Source organism: Musa acuminata, chromosome BXJ1-7, assembly GCF_036884655.1.
Source record: "Musa acuminata AAA Group cultivar baxijiao chromosome BXJ1-7, Cavendish_Baxijiao_AAA, whole genome shotgun sequence".
In the NCBI taxonomy this organism is placed as follows: Eukaryota; Viridiplantae; Streptophyta; class Magnoliopsida; order Zingiberales; family Musaceae; genus Musa; species Musa acuminata.
The window spans coordinates 17,783,611-17,800,770 of record NC_088333.1 but is presented as its reverse complement, the minus strand read 5'-3'; positions in this window follow the sequence as shown (position 1 = coordinate 17,800,770).

The window sequence follows — 17,160 nt, the reverse complement described above, 5'->3', positions numbered from 1 at the left end:
TCACCGATTCGATGCCCCAAGAATAGGATCTCAGTTTGAGCAAAGTAGCATTTCTCCCTTTTTACGAACAACGTGTTCTCCCCGAGAACCTTGAAAATCGTCTGAAGATGCTTGACATGCTCCTCGAGCGTTTGGCTGTAGACGACGATATCGTCCAAGTAGACGACCACGAACTTATCCAAATACTCCTTGAATAGCTGGTTCATGAGAGTATAGAATGTGGCCGGAGCGTTGGTTAAGCCAAAAGGCATCACCAAGAACTCAAACGCTCCATATCTAGTCACACAAGTAGTCTTTGCTTCGTCGCCTTCAGCAATGCGCACCTGCCAATATCCCGACCGAAGGTCGAGTTTTGAGAAATACTTCGCCTTGCCCAATTGATCGAACAAGTCCGCAATGAGCAGGATGGGATACTTGTTCTTCACTGTTACTTTGTTGAGGGCTCGGTAGTCGACGCATAATCGGAGGCTCCCATCTTGTTTCTTCTGGAAGAGAACTGGAGCTCCGAAAGGTGCTTTTGAGCTGCGGATGAGACCACCGCTTAGCAGTTCACCTAACTGCTTTCTGAGTTCTGCCAACTCTGGCGGGGGCATGCGGTAGGGTGGTCTCGCTGGAGGCTTCACTCCTGGCTCCAGCTCGATATTGTGATCCACGCCTCTGCGTGGTGGAAGAGTCTTCGGCAACTCGGGTGGCATAACGTCTTTGAACTCCTTCAGGACGTTCGCCACCACAACAGGTTCTTGAATGGCCTCTTCGTTGAGTGGCTCTACCTTCATAGCAGCCACGAATGTCAGTTCGCCCTTTCGCACCCCTTTCTTCAATTGTAATGCCGAAATATGTTGGGGCTCCTTGGTTCCTCTCCGAGAGACGGGAACCACGCAGGGGTCATCACCTCCCATCATACATAGGGAGTTCAAGAACGGCATCGGCACCAACTTCGCTGCGTGCATAAACTCCATTCCAAGAATCACTTGGAAGTCGTCCAGTGGCACGGCCATCATGTTGGTGTTTCCGCTCCAAATCCCGATTTTGATAGGAACACCCTTCGCCAACCCGAAGATTCGCATGGCCTCTGAGTTCACTGCTTTTATTCGGCTTGGGCTCTTCTCCAAGGTCAACCCAAGTCGCTGTGCATCGCGATCGACTATGAAGTTGTGGGTAGCGCCCGTATCCACCATTGCACGGGTCGTTTGTGTTGGGAAATCATAGGGGGCGACATCATATGCGCAGCGGAAGAACAAGAAAACAAAAATCCCCGATTCCCAAAAAGATGTTCATCGTCGTGCGAAGATTAGTGCGCAAAATCCGCAAAAACACAAAACTGCGTATAGAGATTGTGTTACCTAGGGAGATCGTATATCCCTGTTTCCTTGCAGATCCTTAGGAGAGGGTGAAGGAGGTCAAGCGTCCTCCTCTCTAGCGGTGATCCACACAGCAGGGTTGCGACGACGCTCCTCAAAACTCCAGGCCTACTCTGAGGTGGAGAGGGAGAGGAGAATAGGAAGGGCAAGCAAAGACTCTAGCCTATGAGGCTGTGAATCCCTCCTATTTATAGAGATCCCGTGTCAAAACCCTAATGGGTCCTTTCCCTAGTGGGTATTGGATCTGCATCCAATAAGACAAGGGCTCCGTCGGATATCTCATATCTGAACCTCTACTCATCGCAATGCCTACCATATGTGTGTGACCCTCTAGGCCCAATATCGAGCTGGCCGTGAGTCATACCTGTCAGAACTCCTTCTGACTGAGTGAATTATTATCTCTGTAATAATTCACTCGACTCATCGACTACGGAAGTACTAGGCTACTACGCCGTAGTCCCCAGACGATACAGGGGAATCCAATCCATTGGACCTGTTTGTCCTCAGTTACCATGTACCTATAGTCCCTCATCCATCTAATATCCCAGAGACCGTATATCGAGCATGGTGCTGTCAGACCCATACGGTTTCTACTCGAGTCTCGCTCTAATCGGATTCTCCCGGAGAACTCTTTCTCTCTCAACCCGAATGACCCTGGCCAGGGATTTGTCTGAGCAAGAACACATGGGATATTCCTCTCATGATACCGAGAGTGGATGATCCTCTATCGACACTCAATAGCCCTCGTAAGGTCGACTACCACTCCCAATGACCAGCTGTACTAGATCTGGGAACAGCCAAACCTATAAGTCTGGTATCAAAGAGTGGAGCACTCATACAGGACATCCTTGGTGTCTCAAGTCTAAGAACCAGATACACCACTAGGACTACGGAATCGTTGTCTGACAATAAGGCATCATCAACCATCCAACATTCCGTAAGCGGATCAATCAGTGAACTCATTCTCCAATGAGCACCTGTACTGTATCCCTAGTGTCCCTACACGAGCAGCTATGAGACCAGCTGCATCCATCATATGGACGGGTATACAGCACACCAGTCTATCCGGTTATCACGATGTCCCTCTCGAGTAACCTATGACCGGGATTATTTAGGATATGTGTTTAAAGGTGAATCGATCTCATTATCGTGATCTCATCACGATCCGATTCCCATTGCACAAATCCAAGGACATCACAATATATATGCATTTATGCAATAGTTATAAAGTGATATACGCCAAAATATAATAAGCAAAAAGATTCTGTATCAAGTCACACGTGCCATCACTCACGTGATTGGCTTGCTGGGCACTTATGACTAGCAATCTCCCACTTGACCTAAAGCCAATCACCTATGTGTCTGATCCCCATCAGACCCCTGTGACGCTCAAAGACAAAATGAGACAACGGCTTTGTTAGTGGATCTGCAATGTTATCTTCGGATGGAACTCTTTCCATTGTTACATCTCCTCGGGTTACGATCTCTCTTATAAGCTGGAACCTCCTCAGAACACTTCTGATAAGACCCGGGTTCCCTTATTTGAGTAATCACCCCATAGTTGTCGCAATATAAGGAAGTCGACTTGTCGCTATCTGTATCGACTCCCAAATCTGTGATGAACTTCTTCACCCAGACTCCCTCCTTTGCTGCATCTGATGCAGCAATGTACTCCGCCTCTGTGGTTGAGTCAGCAGTGGTATCTTGCTTGGAACTCTTCCAGCACACTGCTCCTCCATTCAAGATGTATACATACCTTGAATTCGACTTGCTATCATCGACATCAGACTGAAAACTTGAGTCAGTGTAGCCTTCAACCTTAAGGCTATTACCTCCATATACTAGTAAAAGATCCTTAGTCCTTCTTAAGTACTTAAGGATACACTTTACTACTTTCCAGTGCTCCAAGCCTGGATTCGCCTGATACCTGCTCGTGACACTCAGAGCATGCGCTATATCAGGCCTAGTACATAACATGACATACATGATAGACCCTATTGCTGAGGCATAAGGTATCATATTCATGTTTGCCCTTTGGAATTTTCCATGCCAAACCTTTTGACAATGGTTTTTATGTACCTGGACTGGGACAAGCCAAGTATCCTCTTGGATCTATCTCTATAGATTCTAATCCCCAAGATATAGGATGCTTCCCCTAAGTCCTTAATGGAGAAGTGTCTAGATAACCAAGTCTTTACAGTGGATAGCATTCCTATGTCATTCCCAATGATGAGGATGTCATCCACATATAACACCAAAAAGCTAATAGCGCTCCCACTTACCTTTCTGTATACACAAGGCTCATCTTCGTTCTTAACGAAGTCATAAGATCTGATTGCCTCATCAAATCTTATGTTCCAACTTCGGGAAGCTTGCTTTAGTCCATAAATGGATCTAAGCAACCTACACACCTTATCTGGGCAGTTCTTGGACACGAATCCCTCAGGTTGCATCATATACACCTCCTCCTCCAGGTTCCCGTTGAGGAATGCGGTTTTCACATCCATCTGCCAGATCTCATAATCATAGTGTGCTGCAATAGCCAATAGAATTCTGATGGATTTTAGCATTGCTACGGGTGAGAAAGTTTCGTCGTAGTCAACACCTTGCCTTTGACGATACCCCTTAGCCACTAGCATTGCTTTATAGGTCTCTACCTTTCCATCTACTCCGATCTTTTTCTTAAAGATCCACTTGCAACCGATGGGTACAATACCTTCGGGTGCATCAACTAGGTTCCAAACCTTATTGGAGTACATAGAATCCATCTCAGAATTCATGGCTTCTTTCCACTTCCCGGAGTCTATACTCATAATAGCCTCCTCGTAGGTCTGAGGATCAATATCCTCTACATCCTCTGCTCTAATATGTCCCACATATCTCTCAGGAGGATGGGATACTCTATCAGACCTGCGTAAAGTTGAAACTTGTGTATTAGGTACCTGAACAGACTCGGGCTGTAGAGTGGTGCTTGAGCTTGGTTCTCTAACTTCGCTCAACTCTATCATTCTCCCACTATCTCCGCCAAGAATGTGTTCCTTCTCAAGGAACACTGCTCTCTTAGCTACAAAGACCTTTTGGTCCTCGAGATGATAGAAATAATACCCACAAGTTTCCTTGGGGTGTCCCACAAATTTGCATCGCTCTGTTCTTGATTCTAACTTATCGGGGTTGTGTCTTTTAATGTGGGCAGGGCAGCCCCAAATCTTAACAACCTTAAGATCAGACTTCTTCCCTTTCCATATCTCATATGGTGTAAACACTACCGACTTAGTTAGAACTCTGTTCAGAAGGTAAGCTGCGGTCTCTAGAGCATATGCCTAGAATAAGATGGGTAGGTCAGCGAAACTAATCATGGACCGTACCATATCTAATAATGTACGATTTCTCCTTTCAGAGACACCATTGAGCTGAGGTGTATAAGGAGGTGTCCATTGGGATAATATCCCATGGTCCTTGAGGAAGTGAGTAAACTCTGTACTTAAGTACTCACCTCCTCGATCTGATCGAAGAGTTTTGATACTCTTTCCAGTCTGGTTCTCCACCTCATTCTTATACTCTCTGAATTTCTCAAAGGCCTCGGACTTGTACTTCATTAAGTACACATATCCATACCTTGAGAAATCATCAGTAAATGTAATGAAGTAGGAGTAACCTCCAATGGCATGAGTTGACATGGGTCCACATACATCACTATGTATCAGTTCCAACAACTCAGTGGCTCTCTCTCCAGTTCCACTAAATGGAGAGTTGGTCAGTTTTCCATGAATGCAAGGCTCACAAGTTGCATATGACACATAGTCGAATGGATCTAGATATCCATCATTTAGCAACTTTTGAATCCTTCTTTCATGGATGTGACCTAGCCTACAATGCCACAGGTATGCACTGTTCAACTCATCTCATTTCCTTTTGGACACATTTATATTCATGATATGTGGAGTGGTGTCTAACATAAATAAACCATTATGCAATGTTCCTTTCGTGATGATCTTATCATCTAATAATATCGAACAACTATTGTTCTCAAAAACAAATTTATATCCACTAACTGTTAAACATGAAATAGAGATAATGTTTTTGATAATAGAAGGAACAAAATAACATGCATCTAATGCAATAAAAGCTCCACTAGGCAGATGTAGGGCGACCTCGCCAACAGCTAATACAGCAACTTTTGCTCCATTACCCATCTTGAGGTCCATCTCGCCTCTCTCTAGTCTCCTAGGCCTTGCCAGAACCTGCAACGAATTGCATATATGATAAGCACTACCGGTATCTAATACCCATGTGTTGTCATAAGAGTCTGACAAATGGAGACTGATCATGAATGTACCTGAAGCTTCATCAAGCTTTTGTTTCGCCCTTTCTGCAAGGTACTCTTTGCAGTTTCTCTTCCAGTGCCCATCTTTACCACAGTGGAAGCACTGGCCTTTGTCCTTTGTTGGGTCTTTCTTAGCAACCTTTGCTTTACCTTGTTTGCCCTTGCCCTTTCCCTTCTTAAGGGACCTTTCTGCTTTCCTTTTCTTTCTGGTCTCACCAGTGTAGAGAACTGGCTTCTCTTTCTTAATAGTACTCTCTGCCTCCCTCAACATATTGAGGAGCTCTGGGAGAGTCACCTCAAGCTTGTTCATATTAAAATTCATTATGAACTGTGAAAAGGAATCTGGTAGGGACTGAAGCACAATGTCCACACACAAGTTATCCTCTAGGACCATTCCTAGACCTGTGAGTTTCTCTATCCACTCAATCATCTTTAGGACATGGTTCTGAACCGGTGTCCCCTCAGTCATCCTAGCGCGGAAAAGGCTCTTGGATATCTCATATCGTTGAGTCCTTCCCTGTTCCTCAAACAATTTACGGACATGTAGGAGAATGGATCTGGCATCCATCTTTTCATGTTGTCTCTGTAACTCTGGAGTCATAGAGCCCAACATATAGCACGTAGCGAGCAATCTCATCCTCGCTTGCCCCTTCTTCGGGCGTAGGCATCACTGTATCAAGGACGTACACGATTTTCTCCGCTGTGAGAACAATTCTCAAGTTACGGAGCCAATCCGTATAATTTGGACCAGTGAGGCGGTTGACATCAAGTATGCCACGTAAGGGATTTGAAAGCGACATTTTCTGAAAATAAAGATGTAGCAAAAATGAATAACATGCAGATTTTGCAAGAAATAAACTATCAAGATATGGACTTCTATCTTAATATGCTCCCACTATTTTACTAATGAGTCACGCGACACCCTCAGCACGTGAAACGGAAGTCTCCTGCAGACTTCTAGTGGGGATCAGGATCCAATCAGCGTCTTAGTGTAACCTCGAGGGACTCGACCAATCACACTAAGCCTAAAAGGTAGACAACTCTTGCCGATCACAACTCCTTGTGATTCCCGTCCTGTTCGGCCTCCGAATCACCATGACCTCGAGGGACTCGACCAACCATGATGCTCGGTTAAGTCAACACCTTCGTTACAAGATGAGTCTGATTTGATGATATACCCTCGAGGGACTCGACCAAGCATATCATGCCCTCAGGTCACCGGTGACATCTCTATGTCGTAAGCAAGATAGCGAATCGCGATATAGGTGAGTCTCGAGGGACTCGACCAACTCAACCTACACCGGGATTCGGTTCCTACTCATAACGATGGAAGGCCACGTGGGTCAATCTAATTGCCTCACGTTTACCGACTTAATATTATCGAGAGATGTTTCTATGATTTGGTCTCCTAATATGACATGTCACATATATGCATATTTAATATATATCTACATCGCATGCAAATATATATACATATCTAGTATGTGTATAAGCAATCACACCAGATGATCATGGACCACAACCTAATATGATTAGGCCCGAGCCAGTAGGCCTAATCACTCACATCAAGATCTATGTGTGCAACGGTGCATCTCCATGCCTTGTGATCGTCCATCTCGTCCTCGTCGGTTCCGTCGACATCTTGATGCATCTCCATGCATCACGATCGTCCGTCTCGTGGGTCCCGCTATGGCTTCCACGCTCCCGCTGCGCCTCCTCATGTGATTACAACTTAATCATAGGCACGCAGGCCCGACAATAAACGAGAAATATAATGGAGGTTCGCAGACCTCAATAATAATAATCACAAGTACACACATCACACGGTCCATGATCATCCGTCCACTCATCATACATCACATGTATAAATAATCATCATCATGTAGGACTACTAGATAATAATAAAAATAATAATCAACTAAACCTTTTAATTAATTAATATTTTCTGAAATCAGGGATATATAGGGAATTTCTCAATTCCTAAGGGTATTTTCGTAATTTGGACAAAAGACAGAAACTGGAATTTCTCAAATTCCGAGGGGCAAAACTGTCTTTTTCCCAGAAAACCCTAATACCCTTTGCCCTTTTTGCTGCTGCCGCCGCCGCCACCCTGCCGGCGGCGGCCTGTGCGGCGGGGCGAGGGCACTGCCCTCGCCTGCAGGCGGCACGCCCGCTGGCGGCGATGCCGCTGCGGGTGGGGCGCCCCCTTCGGGCGCCGCTGCCTCCGCAGACGGTGCTGTACCGCCGGGCGGCCGCCCCTGGGGGGGGTTTCGCCCGCGGGAGCAGCGGCGGTCGGCGCCGCTTCCTTTCGGCGGCAGGCGCCGCTTCCCTGCGGCGCCTCTGCCCGTGGGTTGCCAGCCCCGCCAGCAGCAAGCCTGCTGCAAGCAGACCGCCGGCCGGCTGCTGCAGGCACAGCGCTTGCGCATGCGCCAGCGCTGTGCTGCCTGGCTGCGGCTGCAGGTATGCAGATCGAGGGCAGCAACTGTTGCTGCCCTTCCTCGCTTTTGCGTCAACGATTTTAACGTCAATATTCTTCCTAAACACAACACACGCAGTTCAAAACCAATCATTCGCACGAACAACCTGGCACTGATACCACTGTTGGGAAATCATAGGGGGCGACATCATATGCGCAGCGGAAGAACAAGAAAACAAAAATCCCCGATTCCCAAAAAGATGTTCATCGTCGTGCGAAGATTGGTGCGCAAAATCCGCAAAAACACAAAACTGCGTATAGAGATTGTGTTACCTAGGGAGATCGTATATCCCTGTTTCCTTGCAGATCCTTAGGAGAGGGTGAAGGAGGTCAAGCGTCCTCCTCTCTAGCGGTGATCCACACAGCAGGGTTGCGACGACGCTCCTCAAAACTCCAGGCCTACTCTGAGGTGGAGAGGGAGAGGAGAATAGGAAGGGCAAGCAAAGACTCTAGCCTATGAGGCTGTGAATCCCTCCTATTTATAGAGATCCCGTGTCAAAACCCTAATGGGTCCTTTCCCTAGTGGGTATTGGATCTGCATCCAATAAGACAAGGGCTCCGTCGGATATCTCATATCCGAACCTCTACTCATCGCAATGCCTACCATATGTGTGTGACCCTCTAGGCCCAATATCGAGCTGGCCGTGAGTCATACCTGTCAGAACTCCTTCTGACTGAGTGAATTATTATCTCTGTAATAATTCACTCGACTCATCGACTACGGAAGTACTAGGCCACTACGCCGTAGTCCCCAGACGATACAGGGGAATCCAATCCATTGGACCTGTTTGTCCTCAGTTACCATGTACCTATAGTCCCTCATCCATCTAATATCCCAGAGACCGTATATCGAGCATGGTGCTGTCAGACCCATACGGTTTCTACTCGAGTCTCGCTCTAATCAGATTCTCCCGGAGAACTCTTTCTCTCTCAACCCGAATGACCCTGGCTAGGGATTTGTCTGAGCAAGAACACATGAGATATTCCTCTCATGATACCGAGAGTGGATGATCCTCTATCGACACTCAATAGCCCTCGTAAGGTCGACTACCACTCCCAATGACCAGCTGTACTAGATCTGGGAACAGCCAAACCTATAAGTCTGGTATCAAAGAGTGGAGCACTCATACAGGACATCCTTGGTGTCTCAAGTCTAAGAACTAGATACACCACTAGGACTACGGAATCGTTGTCTGACAATAAGGCATCATCAACCATCCAGCATTCCGTAAGCGGATCAATCAGTGAACTCATTCTCCAATGAGCACCTGTACTGTATCCCTAGTGTCCCTACACGAGCAGCTATGAGACCAGCTGCATCCATCATATGGACGGGTATACAGCACACCAGTCTATCCGGTTATCACGATGTCCCTCTCGAGTAACCTATGACCGGGATTATTTAGGATATGTGTTTAAAGGTGAATCGATCTCATTATCGTGATCTCATCACGATCCGATTCCCATTGCACAAATCCAAGGACATCACAATATATATGCATTTATGCAATAGTTATAAAGTGATATACGCCAAAATATAATAAGCAAAAAGATTCTGTATCAAGTCACACGTGCCATCACTCACGTGATTGGCTTGCTGGGCACTTATGACTAGCAGTTTGGCCATTTAGCTAAATGTCCACATACATCAGCTCGCTACTTCCTGCTTTTTGTGCCTTCGTCTTCATGTTCTCCCCCACTTGACCCCGCATAGAGTTCAGCAAACGCATTGCTCCCATTCGGGGTTCTTGCGACTCCTCATCGTCGCTGCTGGATTCAGAACTGCTTGAGCTAAGGGCGACAGCTTTGCCCTTGTCCGATCGGGGAGGGTGGATGGAAGCCGTCAATGCATTGAGTGCTTGTTTTTGTGGGCACTCCCTTACCATGTGCGGTCCTCCGCACAAGAAGCATCCTTTAGGTTTTGAGGCCTTGCCTTTCGGGTTCGGCCCTTTGTGGGAGCTCTTCTTCTTCTGTTCGCCCCCGAGCTCCTTCCCTCGAGAATGTTTTGGAGGGCGATTGCCTGAAGATTGTTTCCTTCTCGCTGGGTCTTCAAAGGAAACAAAGTCGGTAAGCCTTTCTGCAGCTGCAATTGCCCCGACTACATCGGTAACATTCCTTCGATTTAACTCCTGTTGAGCCCATGGTTTCAAACCATCAAGGAAGCTGAACAACTTGTCCTTCTCGGACATGTCTTGTATGTCCAGCATTAGTGCAGAAAACTGCTTCACGTAGTCTCGGATGGTGGTACTTTGGCGGAGTTGTCTCAACTTCCTTCTTGCGACGAACTCTGTGTTCTCCGGTAGGAACTGAGTTCTCAACTCCCGCTTCAAGTCTTCCCATGTGTCGACTCAACACCGACCTTGTTGGATTTTCTCCTAACGAGTTCGCCACCAAAGTTTCGCATCTCCATTCAGATACATTGTTGCTATAGAAACTTTGGTATCTTTAGAATCGGGCCTCGTAGCTCGGAAGTATTGCTCCATGTCGAATAGAAAGTTCTCGAGCTCCTTGGCATCTCTGGCCCCTCCATATCCATGGGGCTCAGGTGCCCTCAAATTTTGTGGCGGTGCAGCGCGGGTGTTGCCTCCTCCCGCATTTAGCGTTCTTGTAAGGATGGCCACCTTTGCGGTGAGTTCCGCCACAATATCTTGTAAGTGCTGCACGGAGTCCTTGGTGTCATCTGACAGTCGGTCGACTAGGGCCTCGACCTTGTCGATCCTGGACTCCGCTTCCTCTTGCGAGCTCTCTACCCCAACAAGTCTTTGTTGGCCATGGTAGAGTTCCTCCATGCTCGCTTCCAGAACATCCAAGCGGGTTTCTGCCGTCGTGAATCTCTCCTTATGACTCTTTTTCCCAGTTAGCGCACCAGATTGCGCTTCCTCCGCTCGCGGAGAGTTGCCAACTTCTCGCTCATCCTGTTCGCTACCGCGATCCTCGTGAGCGGCTCCAACAGCATGAGAGCGAGTGTGCACATGCAGCCCACCTGCGGCTGCTTGGGGCAAGGTTCCGGCTTGCCCCGTCTTGCTTGATTCGCCACGATGCTTTGCCATGGCGAAGTTGCGAAGTTCGTTCGCTATTCGATCAAAGAGCTTGCCCGCTCTGATACCACAATGTCACGACCTTAGCTGGAATTACCGAAGGTGTGAGGCTCCCTTGCGGCAAAAGACTTGAACTTAGCATGCGTTGCCTAAGTCGTGAGTCACCCGTGTGGCAAAGACGCGAACTTAGCTTGCGTTGCCTAAGTCGCGCTTCGCCCTTGCGATCTTGCTCCGCAAGGATCAGCCACTTTGTAACCTCTCGTAGGTCCCGAAGGACCTATAAAAGAGAAAGAAAGTTAGATCGAAAGAACGAGCAACGGACAAGTCCCGAAGTCTCGCGAAAAGGGAAGCTTTACAAGCAAATTGTCGAACACCTTGTGTGCACAAGAGAAAAGAGGGAGAGGGAGAAAAACAAGGCTTTTAAGGATGAACGAACAGCTGCAAGCCCACAAACAGCCGCTCACCTGCTCCCGGGCGCAAAACCAAGTTCCCGTAAAGGTCACGTGCGAACTTGCGAAAGAGTGTTCAACGCCCGGTATATATCCGAAGCCCCATCCAGCCATGTGCCACCCGGGGGGTTCCTGGGTGCTGAGATGGCTGACATTTTGGTGAGCGGAGGCAGCACTCCGCTCACCTCCCGCGGCACGCGAAAACGGAGCCGTTTTGGGCTGTTTTGGGGCTGTTTTGCTCGGTTCGGTGAGCGATCGCTTTGCAACGCTGCAGCTTGTTCGAACTTACATATTTACAGTAAAATGACCCAAAACCATGAGAAAACATGCTGTCAAGCAGCTGTACATGCAAGTGTGAGCAACGAACGGTTCGTTGAACAGAGTTGTTGCGGGTGCGCGACGACTCTTCGTGACATAATGTCGTTAAAAATTTAATTCTGAGCATGGCCTCATGATCATCAAGAGGGAGAAGGAAGAAATATCCAATTATCTCTTGGTAAGGCCTCATGATCAGCAACAGTTTCACTTGTGGGTGCCTACGATCATACTTCAAAATCAATCCATCGGCGACCTTAACGTCAAACCTGCTGTAATTCTCGATAGGTAATGCCATCTGGATAGTAACTTTACTGTTTAAAAAGTTATTAGTACTGCCCGTGTCGATGAGAACAGTGATCGATTGTTGTTTGAGAAGGCCTCCAACTTTCATCATTTGCGGGTTTGAGTAGCCGGCTAGTGCATGTACCGTAACTTCGGTCAGTTGTGGCTCTTCTTTTGCATCTTCTTCTTCATGTTGATGGCTCTCTTCTATATATTCAATAACCACTTCTTCTATTGGTTCAATCATAAGAAGTCTCCCTTTACTACAGTGATGCTCACAGCTCCATGGCTCGTCACAATGCCAACATAACCCCTTCGCATATCGCTCCCGAAGCTCTTCTCTTGTTAACCTCTTTGGTGTAGGGACTTGGTCGACGGTAGGGGGGGCTGAGGGCTTCAATATTACTGGTTGAGGAGTGACCCTAGTCCTCCGAGCTTCATGGTTCAATTGCTCCTCTTGATATCGTGCGAAAGAGATGGCTGCCATAAGCGTATACGGTTGTCGTGCTTTAACTTCTCCTCGAATCTTCGGCTTCAAGCCCTCAATGTAGGTCCTCAATAGCTTTTTTTTAGACTAATCATGAGTTTGACTAGATAACCTTTTAAACCTAGTTTGGTACTCCTGAATGGTGGAGGTTTATCGGATCTTTGCTAGTTGTCCGTCAATATTCACGTAATCGGTTGGTTTGAAGCGGATCAGCAGTCCTTCTTTGAATTGTCACCATAAAAAGACTCCATAAGTATGTTCAAACCAGTCAAACCACTGTATAGCATCCCCTTCAAGATGTATAGCTGTAATTTTCATCATAGATGCATCCGTGGTTTTGTGGTACCGAAAATATTGCTCTGCGCGCGAGATCCAACCAATCGGGTCTCCTTCTTCCCATCTAGGGAAGTCCACTCTCATGCATGGATAGTTGGGGTCGGTCATAGAGCTTCCCCTCTCTTGGAAGTCATATCTTCGGGCTTGGTGCGATTAGGCAAAGCTCTCTCTTTGATATGATTTCTTCAGGCTTAGTGGTCGGGCCAATCTGAGTTCGGTAAAGAGCGTCCGAATCTTATCCACCATTCACACCTCGAAGGCTTCGAATTTAGCATTGATTACCTCCTCAGATGCCATAGTATATGCCGCTAAATCTGTGATGTTAAGATCTCTCTTTTGTCGTCGGGTTAAAGGCATGTATTGGTTGAGAGAGGTGATGGTCGAAAGGGTTGGTAGATTGGTGGATGTAGGCTACGGTTTAGGCTTGTTTTGTGGCTATTTTGGGTGCAGTTTGAGGGTATGGTTTGGTGGAGTTTTAAGGCTATGGATGAAAGTTTTGGATTTGTGGTAGATGGTAGCAAAGGTTTGATAGAAATTAGTGGAAGTTGTAGCAAGTATGTACTGTCTTGTAAGAGTAGAATTGTCGTCGAAGAAACAACGGTGTCTCGACATAATTTTCACCAAAAACATGAGAGAATTGAGGAGGGAATTGATTGCAAAATCACAGTTTATATGACAGCAAGGATGTCTAATTTAATCAAGAAAATTTCGGTAGTATAACAGCAAGGAAATTGGTGCAAGTTGCGATTGTAGAATTCTCGTCGAAAAATTTCAGCGATTTACGACAAAAATTTGCATCAACACAAAATCATTTTTAGAGATGAATTTCTTAATAGATCAATCTTAAATGGAAGCCAATATGATCTATGAAATGTATAAGAAATTTCATTCAAAAAAGATTGTAAATAGATGGGTTAAGGCAATAATATGCGGCTGAAATTTTTTGCAACATAGATTTTTAAGTATAGCAGATTGGACGTAAAAGATCAGTGGTTTATATTGAGAATTTTTTGATGGAACCATAGGAAAATCCACTATTAGGAAGTGTCAAAACTATCATAAAAATTTCGTAGAGATTTGGATAGAAATAATTTAGTATTAAGATCAAACAAACAGTACTATGCGGCTGAAATTTTATAGTACAGATTTTCAAGTATAGCAGATTAGACGTAAAATATCAATGGTTTATATTGAGAATTTTTTGACAAAACTAAAGGGAAATCTGCTGTTAGGAAGTATCAAAGATGTCATAAAAATTTTGTAGAGATTTGGATAGAAGAAACACAGTAGCAAGATCAAACAGATGGTGCTATATGGTTGGAATTCTGCAATGTATCTTTCGTCGTAGAGATGAAAACTTTATGACGAAAAGTTTATGTAGCAATATAGGAATAATTTTTTTGGGATTTTCAAATAATGATAACTAAATTACAGTAGCAGTAAGGTAGAAAACTAGAACCTATTGCAATTCACGGGGAGATCAAAGAATGATCCGTGGTGGTGGAGATGCGGCGGAATTTGGTGACGATCTTTTAAGCAATTGTGGGAATTGCTTTGGGCAGTTGTGGAGGGTTGATGGATGGCTATGGAAGGACAGCGAGATGCCAAGAATGCTGCTCTGATACCAGGTGTTAGAACTCTTGCAGATTCTAAACTTGGGGTTGATCTTTTTAGGGGATCGGCCTCCTTAGAACTCTATAGGGGTTCCTCCCTCCAAGTTGCTACTCAAAGGCAGCAGAAAAGATTCATCTATTGCTTATGAAAAGAGGAGGAATACATGACTATTTATATGACTTCTAAATCCTAACTCCTAATAGGACTCCTACTCAAGACTCCTACTTCTAACCAACTCCTAATAGGACTCCTACACAAGACACCGATTCCTTTACAACTCCTTATTCTTCTCTAAGAAACAACCTCCTAACCCTAGCCGACCTCTTCACCTCTTTAATAGGGGTCAACTTAAGTAGGTTTTACATGAATGTCCCTCTCAATTAGGACTCTCCAAGCTAGAGTCCTAACATATATAGATAGGGGGAGTTAAAGTTAACTTCGTCATCAATTGATTGTCATCATCAAAATGGGGGAGATTGTTGAATCTCGGATTTTGATGATGAAGTCAATTGTAATTTGTTTGATCTAATCTATAAATTGAGAAAAGTGTGCAGTATTAACTACAATTGCAGTAAGACAAAAAGCAGGTGTTGTGTTGGAGTCAAGATTGAGATCTCATTGGGAGTTCGAGAGTTCATTGGTGTTGAATCTCGGATTTTGATGATAAAATCAATTGATGGGTTAATTGATATAATCCATATTATTGAGTTAAGTATGTAGGATTAACTACGATAACCAAAAAATACAAAGCAAGAATACCGGAGTCAAGTTCGATGGACGTTTAAGAGTCCGAAGAATCGTCGGAGATGCTGTCGGAACCAACCGAGAAGAAATCGGGAACCTGTCAGAATATTCGGAAGTTCGCCGAAGAGATTGCCGAAGGTTCATGGAGATCACCGAGAAGGCTCGGCTACTCGTTAAAGTCCTCACAAGTTCGGGAGCTTGCTTGGAGTCCGTCGGAAAGCTCGCCGGAACAAGACTCGACGTTCGTGGTTGAAAACTTGCTTAAGATGTTTTTAGTTATGTAGTTCACTTGTAAGTAGGATTAGGATTAATAGATAATCCTATATCCTGGTTAGGGGCCAATTGGGCCAAAATTAGATGTGGTTTGGGCTAAATTTTAAGCCCAACCAGTGAACCGAAGGGTCTGGCGGTGGCATCGCCCAGCACCCGAGAACTGGGCGGTGGCACCGCCCAGCACTATCAATGTCAAACACTGACAGGCGGTGGCACCGCCAGCATCGGGAACCCAAAGAGAATTCAAATTTTGGAGCCCAAATTTGAATCCTCTTAAGGCCTATAAATACCCCTCAAATCTCAGAGATTACAACTTTTTGAGAAGCAATTGTTTGAGAGAAAGGCCTTAGAAAAGTCTTAGCTAGTCTTGTTTTCAATTTGCTAGTGTTCACCTCCTTCTTTCTTGCTGAAAATCTGTAAGAGAGTGAACCACTTGTAAAAAGTTGTAAGAGAGGTATTTACCCTTCCCCTTCAAGAGATTTGCTAGTGGAAGGTGGGAACCTCATCGAAGAGGGGCCTCGCAAGTGGATGTAGGTCATTTGACCGAACCACTGTAAAATCGGCGTGATCTCTGGTTTGCATTTACTTATTGTCATTTATATTACTACAAACCATTTGTACTTTAATGCTCTACTTCTTTGTCTTCGTGTTACTTATCCCTTCAAGTTAAAACGCAATCGAAACGGTTTCAAACGAAAACATTGCTTTTATCGTACGAAGTTTCCGAAAGTGTTTAAATCGTCAAAAGTTTATCGCACTTTACCGCAGCACTAATTCACCCCCCCCTCTTAGTGCCACTCCGATCTTAACAATTGGTATCAGAGCTAGGCTCACTCTCATATTTGGTTTGATACCCAAGAGAGATGGCTTACTCCGGCATACATGAGAGTCACTCTATCACACGTCCACCCTTGTTTAATGGGTCGGATTATACTTATTGGAAGACTCGTATGAGGATCTTCCTCATTTCCATGGATTTCGAGCTTTGGACTATTGTGGAAAACAGATTTCAAAAATCTTCTCTTCCGATGAGCGAATGGAATGAATCGGAGAAGGTTTTTGCTTTAAACGCAAAGGCTATGAATGCCTTGTTTTGTGCACTAGACAAAAATGAATTTAATCGTGTTTCAATTTGTGATTCGGCTTTTGATATTTGGAGAACTCTTGAGGTCACTCATGAAGGCACTAGCCGAGTGAAAGAGTCCAAAATCAACATCCTTGTGCACTCTTACGAACTTTTCCGAATGAAACCAAGTGAGTCCATCGGAGACATGTACACCCGGTTCACGGATGTCATCAATGGACTCAAAGCTCTTGGTAAAGATTTTACTAACTTTGAACTAGTAACTAAAATCTTAAGATCCCTCCCTAAAAGTTGGGATCCAAAAGTTACGGCAATTCAAGAGGCTAAAGACCTTAAAACATTCCCTCTTGAAGAACTTATTGGGTCTCTAATGA